Source organism: Macaca mulatta, chromosome 2, assembly GCF_049350105.2.
Source record: "Macaca mulatta isolate MMU2019108-1 chromosome 2, T2T-MMU8v2.0, whole genome shotgun sequence".
NCBI classification, from domain to species: domain Eukaryota; kingdom Metazoa; phylum Chordata; class Mammalia; order Primates; family Cercopithecidae; genus Macaca; species Macaca mulatta.
The window spans coordinates 132,376,859-132,391,293 of NC_133407.1; the positions used below are offsets into that span (position 1 = coordinate 132,376,859).

At 40.0% G+C, this 14,435-nt stretch overlaps 1 protein-coding gene across 8 annotated transcripts in view; it reads right to left on the reverse strand.

Moving 5' to 3' along the window:
* Positions 1 to 14,435, reverse strand: part of TAFA4 (TAFA chemokine like family member 4) — a 199,234-nt gene that overhangs the window by 88,074 nt on the left and 96,725 nt on the right. The window lies entirely within an intron of this gene.

Genomic DNA, 14,435 nt, shown 5'->3' on the forward strand with positions numbered 1-14,435 from the left:
GAGCCTCATGTTAACAAAATAAAAATGTATTATGCTTGCTCTTTTTATATGGCACGTGTGGACAGCTTTGAAAAGCTACTTGTTTACTTGTGGCTGCCATAGCTGCCTTTCTAAATTATCCAGTGAAAACAAATATTGACTTTAAAAAAAAAAAAAAGTAACCCAAACAGTGAATGGCATATAAAATGTTATTGAGTCAAAACAATTTAACGAGCATTTGGATGCCTACTATGTGCAATGCCATAAGCCAGATATAAGCCTAAAGCTTTCACCAAATGAGCTATTTGATATGCTCTCCAATAAGCTACTCTACTATGAACTCTGACTGAAGCTCAGTTGTGTGTCCTGCTGAGTGACAATGGCCAGCACAATCTACTTGGCCTTTTTTCTTATGCACTCCTGGACAAGAAATTTGTCTTACCCACTCTTTTTTATCCAAAATTACCTCCAAGAGGCAACGTTGCTAAAATTCTTTTTTCTTTTCTTTCTGAGACAAAGTGACACTTTGTCACCCAGGCTAGAGTGCAGGGGTGCAATCATAGCTCACTGCAGCCTTGACCTCCCTGGGCTCAAGCGATCCTCCCACCTCAGCCTCCCGAGTAGCTTGGACCACTGATGAGTGCCACCATGCCCAGTTCATTTTTGTCTTGTAGAGATGGAGTTTCGCCATGTTTCAGGGAGGCTGGTTTCCAACTCCTGAACTCAAGCCATCTGCCTGCCTCAGCCTCCCAAAGTACCGGGATTGTAGGCATGAGCCACTGCACCTGGCTGCTCAAATTCTTATCATGACATTTCTTTCATTGTGTTAATGCTTTTCTAAGATGGAATTTTACCTTCACCACTCTCAATTCTACTCTAAAACTGTTTATTTGCTAACTTCTCTCTCCTGGTAAGTCTGCTTTACAAATAACATTCCAAACTATGAGGCCCAAATAAACTCAGTTGGGTTTACAAGAATGGCTTTGGCATTTCCCAAATGCCTAGGAGCAGTCATTCCTCTTCCTAACAGTCCTATTACCCCTTCAACCCCTAATGATTTATAGAATACCAACATTGACTCTTAATATAACTATCAAGATCTTGAGGTTTCACCATGATTTCTAGTGGTCTTTTCACAATGTCCCTGCCCGGGATTCAAACCTGAGGTTTCAGGACCCCTTAAGGGGTCGACAGACAGAATTTGGGGAAATGGGGTGCTGAACCTGGATGAGATAAAAAATTACATCTTTATTCCATTAACCCCCAACAAAAATCTAGTATTTCTTTCGACGATGAATACAAGCACTAAAATGCAGTAGTAGTAGCAGTACCCGCAAACTTGTCATCAAAAGAAATCGAATACTTTCTTCATCTCATATCTCAGTTATTGCAGATATGTTGAAGTGTCACTGAATGCTCATCACTATTTCAAATTATAGTAGTTTTGAGGCCTGCTGCAAGATCTTTTTTTTTCATTTTTATTTTTAGTTCTGGGGTACATGTGCAGGACGTACAGGTTTGTTACATATGTAAACATATGCCCTGGTGGTTTGCTACACCTATCAATCCATCACCTAGGTATTAAGCCCAGTATGCATTAGCTAATTTTCCTAATGCTATCACTCCCCAAACCCCACCTCCAACAGGTCCCAGTGTATATTGTTCCCCTCCCTGTGTCCATGTGTTCTCATTGTTCAGCTCCCACGTGTAAGTGAGGACATGCAGCGTCATCCATGTCCCTGCAAAGGACATTATCTCTTTCCTTTTTACAGCTGCATAGTATGCCCATCAATGATAGACTGGATAAGGAAAATGTGGTACATATACAAGATCTTTTTAAATGTGTTAATAAAGTACAAATATTACTCTATCACACTTGTTTTTAATATCTGATCATTTTATTTCAATATAATTGGTCTCCTTTGTTCTATTTCTGATTTTATTTTACAAACATAATTATGAGAAGGGTCCCTCAGCTTCACCACCCTGCTAAAGGGATCCATGAGTCAGAGAAAGAACTCCAGTGGTATGCCACAGTGATCATGCCCAAGTACTAGGAAGGAAGCAGAAAGCTGGAGAGGCTAAATAACTGCCCTAAGTTATTTAAAAAAAAAAAAATAGTAACAACAACAACATAGATCATTTGTGAATACTTCCTATAATTTTTTCTATTACTGCTGTAACCAATTACCACAAATTTAGTGGCTTAAAATGATGTAAATTTCTGATGGTTCTGCATGTCACAAGTCCCGAATGGGTTTAACTGGGTTAACCTCAAGGTGTCCACAGGTCTGGAGGCCCTAAGGGATAATTATTTCTTTGCCTTTCCCAGCTTCTGAAACAGGCTGCCCATGTTGCTTGGCTTGTGCCCCTGCTCCATCTTAAAAGTACATCACTCCGACCTCTGTTTCCATCATCATATCTCCTCTCTGATTCCACCTCTCCTGCCTCCTCCTTTCATGTAAAAGGACCTTGGTGATGACAGTGGGTCCGTTTACTTAATCCAGGATCATTTCCCCATCTCAAGATCGTTCGTTACATCTGCAAAGCCCTTTTCACCATGTAAGGTAAACATGTTCACAGGTTCCAAGGATTCAAATGTGCATCTCCTTAAAGGACCATTATTGAGCCTACCACACACTAAATACCAGAAATTATGCTTTATGTGACACAGAATACAATGTTTTTGGAAATATCTTCAGGCTCACAGATGACAATTTTGAAGCTCTGACTTCAGAATTCAAGGTCACGCAGGCAGCAAGCGGCAGAACTAGGATTCAGTCATTTTAGCTACCAGACTCTAACAGCAGCTACTTTTAAGCACCTACTATGAATCAGGCATTTTACGCGTACAGGATTTTCTCACCTTGAATTTCTAAACTCACTGTCCAATGCTTGCTTGGTCAACTCTCACTTACCTCTTGGGTGCAAAGTTTAATGCTTTTTTTAAATTTTTATTAAGTTCTGGGGTACATGTACAGGACATGCAGGTTACATAGGTAAACATGTGCCATGATGGTTTGCTGCATAGATCATCCCATCACCTAAGTATTAAGGCCAACATGCATTAGCTATTTTTCTTCAGACTCTCCACCCGCTGCTGCCAGACAGGTCCTAGCATGCGATGTTTCCTCCTTGTGTCCATCTCTTCTCATTGTTCAGCTCCCACTTATAAGTGAGAACATGCAGCGTCTGGTTTTCTGTTTCTATGTTAGTTTGCTGGGGATAATGGCTTCCAGCTCCAGCCATATCCCTGCAAAGGACATGATCTCAGTCCTTATGGCTGCAAAGTATTCCATAATGTATATGTACTACATTTTCTTTATCCAGTCTATCATTGTTGGGCATTTGGGTTGACTCCAACCTCATTACTGGGTATATACCCAAAGGAATATAAATTATTCTATTATAAAGATACATGCATGTGTATGTTCATTACAGCACTATTACAAAAGCAAAGTAACACTTTCTTTAGTGGCTTTCTGAGGCCTTCACTAGAGTGTGTGCAGTCACAGAATTGTATTTTTATTTATCCAATATTAACCTTACCTTAATGAACACATTTCAGGATAGGGAGAATAAAAAGGAGAGGCTCACTGAGGAGCTTCTTTACTCTTTAATAAACCTAGTCTCCAGCATAACTCATAAGAATGAAAATGCAACCTTTGAAAGGACAGCTTTTCCCTATGTGTGAGGCCTTCCAAAAGGTATCTCAGGTCAAATCTGTGAATATTCTGCCCTTCTATGCAAGGCTCCATCTTGGATTCTATTGAAGACACAATAGAGGTGTCTATCCCTCCTCTCAGACAGTTTATAACCTAAGGGATGAGGAGAGGGAATAAGTAAAACTTCATCAGTTCAAACACGATTCAGGCAGAGAGAGCAACACTATCAGTTACCCAGGCCAAAGGTCAACATCACAGTGAGGTTTTTCATAATAAAAGAAGCCAGACTAGGAGGACCCTCAGAACAGGCAAGAATGCTGCAGAGAGCTCTAGAGAATGAAGTGAGTTCTGCAAGGTGAGCGAGGGCTGCTGAGCATTAAATAAAAATTAAAAAGCACAGAGGCTGGAAATCATGGCATAGGGCAGGAAAGTCTTATTTGCACCGAAGGGAGAAGGTGCTATAAATCGGAAGGCCCAGATTTCAGACGCCAGCTCTGCCACTACCTGTGTAACCATAGGTATTTGATTACACCAAGATTTCTTATGCATAAAAAGGGATAATAAGAAAGTTAACTCAGAAAGATATTATGAAAAATAAGTAAAATAATGTAAGTGAGCATGCACAAATGCTCATCTGAATTTGAGGGTAGGATAGTAGGCAGAGAGGATCACCTGGCAAGGAAGGGGAAGAGGAGGCACAAAATAGTATTATAAACAATGTAAGGAGGCTCAAGAATGAGGAGAACCTACATTCCTTCTGAAAGTTTAATACCTTTCTACTCCAACCTCTTTCTTACTCAGGAATATGATGAGAACAATCAGATATAAGAAGAAATAACAGGTCTTGTATAATTTCAAAAAATTTCTATTTTTTTTTATTATTATACTTTAAGTTCTAGGATACATGTGCACAACATGCAGGTTTTTTACATAGGTATACATGTGCCATGTTGGTGTGCTGCACCCATCAACTCCTCATTTACATTAGGTATTTCTCCTAACGCTATCCCTCCCCCAGCCCCCCAGCCCCAACAGGCCCCTGTGTGTAATGTTCCTCTCTCTGTGTCCATGTGTTCTCATTATTCAACTCCCACTTATAAGTGAGAACTATGGTGTTTGGTTTTCTGTCCTTGTGATATTTTGCTGAGAATGATGGTTTCCAGCTTCATCCATGTCCCTGCAAAAAAACATGAACTAATCCTTTTTTATGGCTGCATAGTATTCCATTGGTGTATATGTGCATTTTCTTTATCCAGTCTATTATTGATGGACATTTGGGTTGGTTCCAAGTCTTTGCTATTATGAATAGTGCCACAATAAACATATGTGTGCATGTGTCTTTATAGAAGTATTTATAATCCTTTGGGTATATATACACTAATGAGATTGCTGGGTCAAATGGTATTTCTGGTTCTAGATCCATGAGGAATTGCCACACTGTCTTCCACAATGGTTAAAATAATTTACACTCCCACCAACAGTGTAAAGGCCTTCCTATTTCTCCATATCCTCACCAGCATCTGTTGTTTCCTGACGTTTTAGTGATCGCTATTCTAACTGGTGTGAGATGGTATCTCATTGTGGTTTTCATATGGATTTCTCTGATGGCCAGTGATGATGAGCATTTTGGCATATGTCTGTCAGCTGCATAAATGTCTTTTTTTTGAGAAGAGTCTGTTCATATCCTTTGCCCACTTTTTAATGGGGTTGGTTTTTTCTTGTAAATTTGTTTAAGTTCTTTGTAGATTCTGGATATTAGCCCTTTGTCAGATGGACAGATTGCAAAAATTTTCTCCCATTCTATAGGTTGCCTGTTCACTCTGATGGTAGTTGCTTTTCCTGTGCAGAAGCTCTTTAGTTTAATTAGATCCCATTTGTCAATTTTGGCTTTTGTTGCTATTGATTTTGGTGTTTTAGTCATGAAGTCCCTACCCATACCCATGTCCTGAATGGTATTACCTAGGTTTTCTTCTAAGGTTTTTATGGTTTTAGGCCTTTCATTTAAGTCTTTAATCCATGTTGGGTTAATTGTTGTGTAAGGTGTAAGAAAGGGATACAGTTTCAGCTTTTTACATATAGCAAGCCAGTCTTCCAAGCACCATTTATTAAATAGGGAATCCTTTCCCCATTGCTTGTTTTTGTCAGGTTTGTCAAAGATAGATGGTTGTAGATGTGTAGTGCTATTTCTGAGGGCTCTGTTCTGTTCCATTGGTCTATATATCTGTTTTGGTACCAGTAACATGCTATTTTGGTTACTGTAGCTTTGTATTGTAGTATAGTTTGAAGTCAGGTAGTGTGATGCCTCCAGCTTTGTTCTTTTTGCTTAAAATTTTTCTTGGCTATGCAGGCTCTTTTTTGGTTCCATACAAACTTTAAAGTAGTTTTTTCCAAATCTGTGAAGTAAGTCAGTGGTAGCTTGATGGGGACAGCATTGAATCTATAAATTACCTTGGGCAGTATGGCCATTTTCATGATACTGATTCTTCCTATCCATGAGCATGGAATGTTCTTCCATTTGTTTGTGTCCTCTTTTATTTCATTGAGCAATGGTTTGTAGTTCTCTTTGAAGAGGTCCTTCACATCCCTTGTAAGTTGGATTCCTAGGTATTTTATTCTCTTTGAGGCAACTGTGAATGGGAGTTCGCTCATGATTTGGCTCTCTGTCTGTTATTGGTGTATAGGAATGCTTGTGATTTTTGCACATTGATTTTGTATCCTGAGACTTGGCTGAAGTTGCTTATCAGCTTAAGGAGATTTGGGCTGAAAAGATGAGGTTTTCTAAATATACAATAATGTCATCTGCAGAGACAATTTGACTTCCTCTTTTCCTTAATTTGAATACCCTTTATTTCTTTCTCTTGACTGATTGCCCTGGCCAGAACCTCCAATACTATGTTGAATAGGAGTGGTGAGAGAAGGCATCCTTGTTTTGTGTCGGTTTTCAAAGAGAATGCTTCCCATTTTTGCCCATTCAGTATGATATTGGCTGTGGGTTTGTCATAAATAGCTCTTATTATTTTGAGATATATTCCATCAATACCCAGTTTATTGAGAGTTTTTAGCATGAAAGGCTGTTGAATTTTGTCAAAGGCCTTTTCTGTATCTATTGAGATAATCATGTGGTTTTTGTCATTGTTTCTGTCTAAGTGATGGATTATAGTTATTGATTTGCATGTGTTAAACCAGCCTTGCATCCCAGGAATGAAGCCAACTTGATTGTGGTGAATTAGCTTTTGGATATGCTGCTGGATTTGGTTTGCCAGTATTTTATTGAAGATTTTTGCATCGATGTTCATCAGGGGTAATGGCCTGAAATTTTCTTTTTTTGTTGTATCTCTGTCAGGTTTTGGTATCAGGATGATGCTGGCCTCATAAAATGAGTTAGGGAGGAATCCCTCTTTTTCTATTTTTTGAAATAGTTTCATAAGGAATGGTACCAGCTCCTCTTTGTACCTCTGGTAGAATTTGGCAGTGAGTCCATCTGGTCCTGGGCTTTTTTTGGTTGGTAGGCTATTAATTCCTGCCTCAATTTCAGAACGTGTTATTGGTCTATTCAGGGATTCAACTTCTTCCTGGTTTAGTCTTGGGAGTGTGTATGTGTCCAGGAATTTATCCATTTCTTCTAGATTTTCTAGTTTATTTGTGTAGAGATGTTTATAGTAGTCTCTGATGGCAGTTTATATTTCTGTGGGATCAGTAGTGATACCCCTTTTATCATGTTTTATTGCATTTACTTGATTCTTCTCTCTTTTCTTCTTTATTAGTCTTGCTAGCGGCCTATCAATTTTGTTGATCTTTTCAAAAAATCAGCTCCTGGATTCATTGATTATTAGAAGGGATTTTTGTGTCTCTATCTCCTTCAGTTCTGCTCTGATCTTAGTTATTTCTTGTTTTCTGCTAGCTTTTGAATTTGTTTGCTCTTGCTTCTCTAGTGCTTTTGTGATGTTAGGTTGTCAATTTTAGATCTTCCCTGCTTTCTCTTGTGGACATTTAGTGCTATAAACTTCCCTCAACATACTGCTATAAATGTGTCCCAGAGATTCTGGTATGTTGTGTCTTCATTCTCATTGGTTTCAAAGAACATCTTTATTTCTGCCTTCATTTCATTAGTTACCCAGTAGTTATTCAATGAGCAGGAGCAGGTTGTTCAGTTTGCATGTAGTTGTGCAGTTTTGAGTGAGCTTCTTAATCCTGAGTTCTACTTTGATTGCACTGTGGTCTGAGAGACAGTTTGTTGTGATTTCTGTTCTTTTACATTTGCTGAGGAGTGTTTTACTTCCAATTATGTGCTCACTTTTAGAATAAGTGAGATGTAGTACTGAGAAGAATGTATATTCTGTTGATTTGGGGTGGAGAGTTCTGTAGATGTCTATTAGGTCCACTTGGTCCAGAGTTGAGTTCAAGTCCTGAATATCCTTGTTAATTTTCTGTCTCATTGATCTGTCTAATATTGACAATGAGGTGTTAAAGTCTCCCATTATTATGGTGTAGGAGTCTAAGTCTCTTTGTAGGTCTCTAAGGACTTGCTTTATGAATCTGGGTGTTCCTGTATTGGGTGCATATATATTTAGGATAATTAGTTCTTCTTGTTGAATTGATCCCTTTACCATTATGTAATGGTCTTCTTTGTCTCTTCTTATCTTTGTTGGCTTAAAGTCTGTTTTTTCAGAGACCAGGATTGCAACCCATGTTTTTTTCTGCTTTCCATTTGCCTGGTAGATCTTCCTCCATCTCTTTATTTTGAGCCTATGTGTGTGTTTACATACGAGATGGGTCTCCTGAGTACAGCCCACCAATAGGTCTTTATCCAATTTGCTTATCTGTCACTTTTAACTGGGGCATTTAGCCCATTTACATTTAAGGTTAATATTGTTACGTGTGAATTTGATCCTGTCATTATGATGCTAGCTGGTAATTTCACCCATTAATTGATGCAGTTTCTTCATAGTGTCAATGGTCTTTACCATTTGGCATGTTTTTGCAGTAGCTGGTACCGGTTGTCCCTTTCCTTGTTTAGTGCTTCCTTCAGGAGCTCTTGTAAGGCAGGCCCGGTGGTTATAAAATCTCTCAGCATTTGTTTGTCTGTAAAGGATTTTATTTCTCCTTCACTTATGAAGCTTAGTTTGGCTGGATATCAAATTCTGGGTTGAAAATTGTTTCTTTAAGAATGTTGAATATTGGCCCCCACTCTCTTCTGGATTCTAGGGTTTCTTGCTGAGAGATCCGCTGTTAGTCTGATGGGCTTCCCTTTGTGGATAACCCGACCTTTCTCTCTGGCTGCCCTTAACATTTTTTCCTTCGTTTCAACCTTAGTGAATCTGACAATTGTATGTCTTGGGGTTGCTCTTCTTGAGGAGTTTCTTTGTGGTGTTCTCTGTATTTCCTGAATTTGAATGGTGGCCTGCCTTGCTAGGTTGGGGAAGTTCTCCTGGATAACATCCTGAAGAGTGTTTTCTAACTTGGTTCCATTCTCCCTGTCACTTTCAGGTACACCAATCAAATGTAGATTTATTCTTCTCACATAGTCCCATATTTCTTGGAGTCTTTGTTCATTTCTTTTCACTCTTTCTTCTCTATTGTCTTCTCACTTTATTTCATTAATCTGATCTTCAGTTGCTGATATCCTTTCTTCCTCTTGATCAAATCAGCTATTGAAGCTTGTGTATGCTTCCTGAAGTTCTCGTACTGTGGTTTTCAGCTCCATCAGGTCATTTAAGCTCTTCTCTACACTGGTTATTCCAGTTAGCCATTCGTCTAACCTTTTTTCAAGGTTTTTAGCTTCCTTGTGATGGGTTAGAACATGCTCCTTTAGTTCAGAGGAGTTTGTTATTACCCACCTTCTGAAGCCTATTTCTGTCCACTCGTCAAACTCATTCTCCATCCAGTTTTGTTCCCTTGCTGGTGAGGAGTTTTGTTCCTTTGGAGGAGAAGAGGCACTCTGGTTTTTGGAATTTTCAGCCTTTCTGCTCTGGTTTCTCCCCATTTTTGTGGTTTTATCTACCTTTGGCCTTTGATGTTAGTGACTTACAGATGGGATTTTGGTGTGGATGTCCTTTTTGTTGATGTTGATGCTATTCCTTTCTGTTTGTTAGTTTTCCTTCTAAGAGACAGGCCCCTCAGTTGCAGGTCTGTTGGAGTTTGCTGGAGGTCCACTCCAGACCGTATTTGCCTGGGTATCACCAGCAGAGGCTGCAGAAAAGCAAATATTGCTGCCTGATCCTTCCTCTGAAAGCTTCACCCCAGAGGGGCACCCACCTGTACGAGGGTCTGTTGGCCCTTACTGGGAGGTGTCTCCCAGTCAGGCTACACAGGGTTCAGGGACCCACTTGAGGAGGCAGTCTGTCTGTTATCGGAGCTTGAACACCATGCTGGGAGAAACACTGCTCTCTTCAGAGCTGTCAGGCAGGGACGTTTAAGTCTGCAAAAGCTGTCTGCTGCCTTTTGTTCAGATATGCCCTGCCCTCAGAGGTGGAATCTAGAGAGGCAGTAGGCCTTGCTAAGCTGTGGTGGGCTCTGCCCAGTGCAAACTTCCCTGCCACTTTGTTTATTCTGTGAACACAGAACTGCCTACTTGAGCCTCAGCAATGGGAGATGCCCCTCCCCCCACCAATCTCCAGCATCCCAGGTCAATCTCAGACTTCTGCACTACCAGCGAGCAAGGCTCCATGGGCACAGGACCTGCCAAGCCAGGCACAGGAGGGAATCTCCTGGTCTGCCTGTTGCAAAGACCATGGGAAAAGCACAGTATTTGGGCAGGAGTTTACCCTTCCTCCAGGTACAGTCACTCACAGCTTCTCTTGGCTAGGAAAGGGAAATCTCCTGACCCCTTGTACTTCTCAGGTGAGGCAATGCCCCACCCTGCTTCAGTTCGCCCCCTGTGGGCTGCACCCACTGTCCAACCAGTCCCAATGAGATGAACCAGGTACCTCAGTTGGAGATGCAGAAATCACCCATCTTCTGCATCAGTCTCACTGGAAGCTGTAGACCGGAGCTGCTCCTATTTGGCCATCTTGGAAGGGACTATAAAAAATTCCTATTTTAAAGAAAGTTACCTATTCCTCAAAGCACCACAGAATGCAGATTCAGTGAACATACAGCCAGAGTCTAGAATCTTCCATGCATGAAAATGGAGTTTACGTGAAATCCAACACTTAACTTTATTGTAGCATGTCTGAGGAGCTCCAATAAAAGGACCAATATAAAGATTATTTTGACTACCTAAAGTATTTAGACACTTAGGGATAAAAGGTAAAAACAAGTTTTTCTAAAAATAAGTCCAATAAGAATGAACAGTCAATAGTCTTTTTTAATTTAAATAGCATGTAAATACTTAATTTGGTTGGAAGAATCATTTTCTTTTCATAACTTTGAATAAAAGTTTTTCTTAACTGACATCCACTCTTAGCACCCTATCAACAACAAACACTTTCATGGATAAGTTTGAAAAATGAATAAATGAACTGATCACCCCTTTCGGTTTATTGTTTCACAAAATACAGCAGAGGAATATGTGGCCAGTGTCAAAGTCATACTGTGCTCTTACCACTCCAAGTTAGAAGAACTTAGGAAATTGCTCTCTTTAAGTTTCAGTTGTCTCAACTGTGAAATGTTGACCAAAATGTGAAGATTTAGTGAAACAATTCGTGTAAAGCCCCTAACACTCAGTTGGAGGGGAGAGGCAGACACCTATTCCCAACTCTTCATGCTCCATTAGCCAGAGTTGATGCTCACCCTGACTTCTCTCCCCAAACCTCAGGATCGCCTCCATAGAGTAAGAGGAATGACTCATATAACTGGTTGATTGGCAAGTTTGGAGAAAAGGAACCTAGCATTCAAAGATCATTCCCTGGTAGGATCCCTTTTAGGGTCTGCCTACTTGAGCAGAGGCCAACATTCTGATCTGTTCAGTTCCATGTAGTAATGAGCCTACCCTGCTAGGAACATCCTGAAAATACTGCTTTAGCCATGCCTGGTAGAATAAACTATGACCAAGTCCACTTTCCCACAGACACAAAGCCATTGTCTCTACTCCTACTATTATCAATTATACAGCTGAAATTTCAGCTCTCTATCTATATAACTTTTTGTTAATTTATCTGTTGGTTCTAAACTCAGATATGGAAAATTGTGTCGTTTACTGTGCTCATACAACCCAACAATCAATACAAAACACCAATAGCTATTACTATCATTATCATCATCATCATCATCTTCTGTATCCTCCTACTGGATCTTCACCATCTTATATCTTTTTTGACATCTCCATTTGGATAGCTAATAGGCATTTCAACCAACATATCCGAAATCAAACTTCTGATTTCCTCTTTCACCTCCCACACCTATTCCTCCCCTATACCTCCTCATCTCAGAAACAACAACCCCTTCTTTCTGGCTGCTCAAGCCAAAGAGACTGGCATCTCTCTTGATCCCCCTCTTTCTCTTACACTCTCCATCCCATCTGTCAGCAAAATGGCACTGGCTCTATTTCACAACATTTTCACAGTCTATTCCGTTCTTACTACCTCTGCTGCTATTACCTTTTCCCAACCCACCCTTGCTTCCTGACAGTATTACTTTCAAAGCCTCCCAATGAGTCTCTGTTTCTGCTCCTGCCCTCCTATGTAAAGTGTAGGTCAGATTATGTCTCCCCCTGATCAAAACCCTCTAATATATGGTCATCCTACTCAGGATAGAAGCCAAAGTCTTCACAATGGCCTACACTTGTGGGGGCGGGAAGCACAGTATTCGTTCCACTTAACACTCTGGCCTTATCACCTACTCCTTTCCCTCCTCCCTCATGGCCTCTGCACCTGCTGTGCCCTCCACCTGGAACACCTGGCCCCCAGTTATCTTTAGTCTCTATCCAAATAGCATCTGCTTAGTAAGGCCTTCCCTGGTGACCCTATTTGAAATAGCAAACTCCCCTACACCCACCTGGCTCCCTCAGTTCCTTGACTCTATGTTATTTTTCTCCTTAGAACTAATCACCATCTGACATTTACTTTTTTCTGTTTGTTCACTGTCTGCCTCCACTCACTATTACTAAAAGCTCCTTGAGGGCAAAATGTTTCCACAGAAAAAGAACAGTATGTACCTGATGCACAGTCAGTATTCAAATATTTGCTGAATGAATGAATGAATGAATGAGGTAGAAGTATATGATAAAAAAATGCATTTCTTCCTTGCTAGTTGGCTTCTAGAAGGCATAATAAATAATACATGCCATGAATAAATAAACCCCAAAATTGTAAAGTTATGATTTCTCCATCTAAGGTAAACTAGTCGGGTTCATTGTTCAAGTAGAGCAGAGAGAGATGTTTTTGTGAAAAATTTCACTACAAAGTCCAGATGCCATGTGGCTGTCTAACATGCATACAAAGTAAAGTACAAAGTTGTGCAGCTTACAGGTGACATAATTAGGTCACTGGGGGCAAGAATGCTTAGAAATGATAAAGAAATCTGTATGACTTCTCAAATGAGTCTTTGTATAGCTGCAGCAGATGTGCTTTCTTAGTTCCCAAGCATCAAATGCCAACTTCAGCCTTTACTGCAGCCTCTTTCCTCTAGATAATTTCACTTCAGGGCTGCCATTTTACTTGTCATCTTCACATATCCCTCTTTAAAATTATGTGTGATGTTTCAAACACACCTACCAAATTGCCCTTTCACTTTGTGTCAGAACTGTGTGCAAATTACAGTGCATTTTCTCATTATATGCAATATTATTACGAAGAAACCCACCCCAGCTAGGTCTGTGGATTTCAGTTTTTAAATCTCATGAAGTATTCTAAAATAAGAAACTACAGAGAAGAAAGACGAAGTTATAATACGCAATCTCCCGCTCAGGTCCCTTATGTTTTCTGGTGGGTGATGTAAGTATTGAATATTGGTTCTGTTTTGGAGGAACTCCCCATCACAAGGAGATGGGGTTTTGTCTGGATTCTTTTGCCTCAGGAATAATCTTCAGTTCCTCCAGTCACCAGGATGGTTTGCCAAACCACAGCTTTACTCCAAATGCTGAGAAAAGAGTGGTGGCTCAAAATTAACAGCGGATAATAGCTGTTTGAAACCACAAGTAACATTTATGTCCCTACAAATGGTACTAATCAAACAGTTAAGTGAACTGCTGACTACGAAGACTGTGTGTAGGAAAGTCTGGCTTCTAGAACTTACTCTAAGGGTCACTAAACTGTATCATTGGTTACATTACTCTGAAATCTTTTTGTAGAAAAATGCTATTACTAGAAGTCAGAAATCATAAAATAACCATTCATTCAATATATATTCATTAAGCACCTACTATGTTCCAGGAACTCTTATAGGCAGTAGAAATCCAGAGAGAATTAAACATAAAAACCCCTGTCCTCATGGAAATTACATTTCGGTAGTCCTTCAAAAGAAAATTTATTTACAATAGTAAGATTTATTACTAATTTGGAACCCACTTTGTAGAGCAAAAAAACACTCAGATTAGAGTCCAGGGGTCACGGTTCAAGTCTTGACTACTCTTGCTCCCAGACCTTTAGTTTTGTGTATTCTACTGGGATGCAAATGAATGAAATAAAGTACCCAGCAAATTACCTGTCGTGTGGAAAATGATTGATAACTCTGAGAACAGTAATGATAATCGGTATGGTTCTCGAACATAGGAATTGACAAATTATGGCCCACAGGCCAAATCCAACTGGCCATTTGTTTGAATAAACAAAGTGTGAGTGGGACACAAGCACACCTATTCATTTATGTATCATCTGCGGCTGCTTTCGCACTACAGTGGCAGAGTTGAGTAGT